This window comes from Meleagris gallopavo, chromosome 13 (assembly GCF_000146605.3).
Source record: "Meleagris gallopavo isolate NT-WF06-2002-E0010 breed Aviagen turkey brand Nicholas breeding stock chromosome 13, Turkey_5.1, whole genome shotgun sequence".
Taxonomy (NCBI): domain Eukaryota; kingdom Metazoa; phylum Chordata; class Aves; order Galliformes; family Phasianidae; genus Meleagris; species Meleagris gallopavo.
This window is the reverse complement of record NC_015023.2, coordinates 11,586,172-11,591,030: the sequence shown is the minus strand read 5'-3', so window position 1 is coordinate 11,591,030 and position 4,859 is coordinate 11,586,172.

Sequence of the window (4,859 nt, the reverse complement as noted above, 5' to 3'; positions counted from 1 at the left end):
GACTCCACGTACGCCCATGGCAACGGTTACCAGGAGACGGGAGGCGGTCACCATAGAGACGGGATGCTCTACCTGGGCGCCCGGGCCTCGCTGGCCGATGCGCTGCCCCTGCACATCGCGCCGCGCTGGTTCAGCTCGCACAGCGGTGAGTGCCGGAGCCCCGGCCCCTTCCCTGCCAACCCTTGGTTTCTTCCCAGCTCCCCCTTTCCCTGATGTCGCTTGGCCACTTAATGCAGGTTCCCGCCTGCCCCGGATCCCTCCCGGCTCTGGCTTCCCCTATTTCCTACTAGCCCCAGTTTTCTCTGGCTTCCCACAGCCCCTGTTCTCCCCTTTCCCTGGATCGCTACAGCTCTGGTTTCCTCTTATTCTCCACTTCCCCTCTCTCCCTCCATCTGCTGCTTCTCTTCATCCCAGCTTCCCCCATTTTCCCCTAGCCCTCTCCTCTGACTTCTCCCAGTTCCCCCCCTTTCACCAATTCTCCCCAGCTTGCCCCTGCCCCACTTCCCCCTAGCCTTGGCTTCCCCCAGTTCCTACTAACCCCGGTTACCTCCTTCTCTTGCTCCACCCAGCTCTGGTTCCCCCCATTTTCCCTTCTCCCCTTCCCCTGATTCCCCCCAGCTTTCCCCAGTTTCTCCTGGCCCCTTTCCTACGTCTCCCCCCATCTTCCGGTTCCCCAAAGCCTCAGCTTTCTCCATTTTCTCCTCGTTCCCTCCCCTGGTTCCCCCCAGTCTCCCCTTCCCCCCATTTTCCCCTGGACCCTTCCCCTCACTCCCTCTCAACCCCAGCTTTTTCCCAGTTTCCCTTGGCCCTTTTTCCTCGTTCCTCCCAGCTCCTGGTTGCCCCCAGCTTCCCCACTTGTGGCCCTGCTGCCCAGTAAAGAACGTGGGAAGGAGAGCTGCCCTGCTTTGCTCAACCCTAAACGATTCCCCCTCTGCTCCTGGGGTAGGGGTTGGCACTGTGTGGTTGTGTCAAGGTCAAGGGAGGAGGAGGCTTACTGCAAGGGAGATGATTCTGGCCCTAGGGATGTGCCATCCTCCCAGGACTTGAAGGGGGAAGCAGAGGAGGTTGGTGTGAGGATGCTGGGGCTCGAGCCCTGGGTCTTGAAGACTGGCTAGAGCTCCTCGTGCTGCTTTTGGAACTGTGAGCAGGGGTGTCAGGAGGGACGGCAGTTGTCATGCCTCAGGTACTGGGAAAAGGCACACCAAAATGAGACATAGGAATTTTTCTCCTTTGTTTCACCTGGTAAAGGGCCAGGGAGAGGCTGGAGCGGGTTTCCTTGTTCCAGCCAGCTGGCACTGTTGTGATACCGAGGAGGAAGCAGAGGAGGAACTGCCTGCCTCGTGGGGCTGGGGAACCAGCTGGGTGATCCCTCAGGAAACGTGAGAGGCCGAGGGACGGGTGGGATTGCCCCCCACTAACCCCCAGGGCTTGGACGATGATGGGTGTCCCGGTGCCTGGGAAGAGCTGTGTGTGTGAGCAGAGCTGTGTCACTGACCCAGTTCTGGCTGGGCACAGGGAGCAAGGTGGGAGGTCCTCCCCTCCCTGCTGGCTGGAGGGAAGTCATTTCAGGGATGTCTCCTTGCGTTTCCTGGAACAGTGTGGGATTTCTCTCCCACCCGGTCTCTTTACTGCCTCTTCAAGTGTTCTCGACATATGACGTGGTCTGGGAATTTTCATAATATGTCCTGGGACAGTGCCTCATTTTCAGGAAGGCCTGAAGCTGAACTAGTGGATGAGAGCAAAGTGCCAAGCAAGGCTCATGGGGCCTGTTTTCCTACATCCATCTTGGGCTTTTTCCCTTGTCCAGGCTCTGGGGGTGGCCTTTCTCAGAGCAGTGCAGAGCAGGATGCCGCAGGCACTGCTGATCCAGAGAAGCTGACATCAGGGACTCAAGCCCGAGTGCTCCTGCAAACTTTTCTGCTTCTGACCTTGTGCTGCTGTGCAGCATCCTTTGGGTATTCTGAGTGAGGAGAGCAGCTCTACTCCCTCCAGCCAAGCTTTGAGTGAGCCTGGTGCTCCTAGATGAAGGCTGCACCGCAGGAACACCTCATCACTGAGCTGTGTGTAGAGGTGGTTGCTCACAGGCTGTGACATTCCAGTGGTACCCCTCAAACTACAATGCCGAGAGGTGATGGTAAAAATAAGTCGACTGCAAAATGGAGTGAGCTGTTTGCAGCCCTGATGTGGATTGGTGCAATGATGGAGCCCACTGCCCTTGGAGAATCGCAGTGCCGGCGCGTGGGAGCTGCTGTGAGAGCCATGGGTCTCTCTGGTGCCTCTTTTGGGGCCCTCTGAGAGTGTTTGAGCTGCACTGAAGTGTGCACAGGCGGCAGTGAGAGCCATTCGGTCTGTGCCAAAGCCTCTCCTGGTGGTGTTTCTTCCCTTCTGCTAATTATTAGCAAAAGGATGCTTAACAACCGTTTGGAAAACTTGTTGGAGCTTATGAAGCTTCTGTACTCTTCTGCTTAGTGTAAGAGGTTAATGGATCAACTGGAGACTGTAAGGAGAGGGGAAGGAAGCCAGCTTAGGATAGCAGGAATGTTAGCAAACCTTCCATGATTGCAGCAGGGCAGGCTGGCAGCACGCGCTCCTTCCTTTTTCTTCCATCGACCTGCTCCACTCCATCAGCCCCAGAAAATGCTTAAGCAGCAGCGTGCTGGTAAATGGAGAGGAGCTTTGATGTTGCTGCGCGTGACTCTGCTCAGTCCAAAGGATGTCTTGAGGGTGGGGATGAGGAGACGCATGGGCACGGCAGGCTGAAGCAGGAGGATACGTGCCTGGGAAGTGTCTGTGCAGCCCATTCCACAATATGGGTCTGGAAGGAGGCTCCTGGCCCCGCTGCCGCCTGCCCTTGCACAGGGAGGAGGTAGCAGGGCTGCAGACCTCGGTGCTGCCTGTCAGCACATGAGGAGGACTCTCTCTTGGGCTTGTTCTTCCAGCAGTTTGGGGAAAGCACACCCTTTGGATCTCAGCAGGACAACGAGAAGCCTCTGGGGGGGCAAGGGGCTGTTGCTGTGGCACAGGGCCTGCAATAGTGGATGCGTGGGTGGGCTTGGCACCTCCTTGTTCTCTTTATCTGTGCTGCCAGGTCTGTGTCCCTCTGTCCCCCTCTCTGTGGGGACTGCACCTCCCTGGGTGAGTGGATCGCATTTCCTGATGGGGATTTTCCTAGGTGTGTTCTACCATTCAAGTGAGCTGCTCCAGATTGACCTGAAACTGCTCTGGGGTTTCTGTGTCTGCGTGGAGTTTTGTGCTTTGCACTGTTGGAAGATGACAAAGCAGCTTGTGCAACTTTGGAGCTCTCTCTTGGTTCCTGACCACCCTGCCCCTGCAGCTTTGTGATGGTGAGACCTCAGCAAAGCCCACACTGGGAGGAAGAATGCAGAAAAATGAGACGTGTGGCTCAACACCACATATCTCCTGGGTTATGTGGTTCTCTTAGTACTGCTCTTGTTACTCATCTTCATCAGAGGATCTCAGGGAGTTTGCAGAGGCTGTAAGTAGCTTAAAGTTTATCTGGAAATCCCTCTCATCGCCCAAAGCCCTTGAGTGTTGGAAGCTCCAGCAAATCCATATCTCCCTGTCAGCCAGCTAGCCCAGAGAAGTGCCTGGCTCATCCTCCTGCTGCAGTGCAATCAGGGGTAGCACACCGACAAAGTAAGCTGTTTGTCCTGGATGCCGGGAGCAAAAAGGGGATGAGGTCTCCTCTGCTCAGTGGGATGTTGCCTTCCAGCTGCTCTGCATCCTTTGCCAGGCAGGCCTGCAGCTGGGGATCAAGGAGGAAAGAAGCGTTAAGTGGTGTTGGATCCAGCCCTGGGGAAAGGACTTGCTAGAAGAAGAGCTGAAGATGGATGGATGGATGCCCTGGCAAGTGGCACACCTGTGGTGCGTCCATGCTGATTGTCTCGCCAGTGCTTAATGACCCTAGCTCAGGAGCTCTGTACACCAAAAAAGGAAAGCTTTATTCTAACTTGCTCATCAGCAAGCTGCTGGAGGGAGGCCGTGCTCAGCTATGGCTTTCCTGCCACCATCTCCTCAAGAAGCGAGCATCATGCATGCTGCCCTTCACATCTGCAGAAACCTGCTGTGGCAAACCTGGTTTTGCCAGTGGAAATTTCCAGAGGAGGTGCTCCTCAGACTGTCTTCCTGTTGGTGTGGTGCTGGTGTCTGTGGGGGAGGCAGTGCAGGAGCGGTCCTGACAGCCCCCCAGGCCAGCAGTATTCAGCAGGAGAGAGCTGGGGACGGGACAGCTCTGCTGGAAGAAAGCCTGGAATACCAGAAGGCAGGAAATTGAGGCATGGCTTTTATGCACGCTAGCAGCCTGGAGATGAAGATAAGTGTGTCAGTGTTGGCATGGTGCGTGAGCAGCCAGCAGCAGTTGTTATCCCCCAGCTCCACAGCGTGAGCCCTGCAGAGTCCCCTGGCTGCTGTGCCCGGGCACTGCTTAGCATGCTGCTAGCAGGCTTGGCTGGGCTCGTTCCCCTCTAACCCTGCGTGTAAATCAGAGCAGGAGAGCTGCGTGCCCTCCCTCCGTCTGTGTGCTCCAGAGATGCAGGAGCGATGCTCTCGTGTTCTCGGGCTGACCCACTTCCAGCCAGGATTGTCTTCCTGGCCTGTGACGTAACTTTATCCCATACTCGTTTGTTTTGCTGACATGTTTGTTCCAGCAAACAACCGTAAAGGCTTCTCTTAGTTATTAATGCACTGTTAGGGTTCCCCTCCCTCATCTGCCGATCAATTAATGTGGACATCTTTGGTAGAGGAGTGGGCCTGGGGCTGGCAGCCGGCCAGCAGGGCTCTGAGGATCACGGGAAAATGCTATTAAATCCTGAAAAAAAATCATTTGGGGAGAGGTTTAA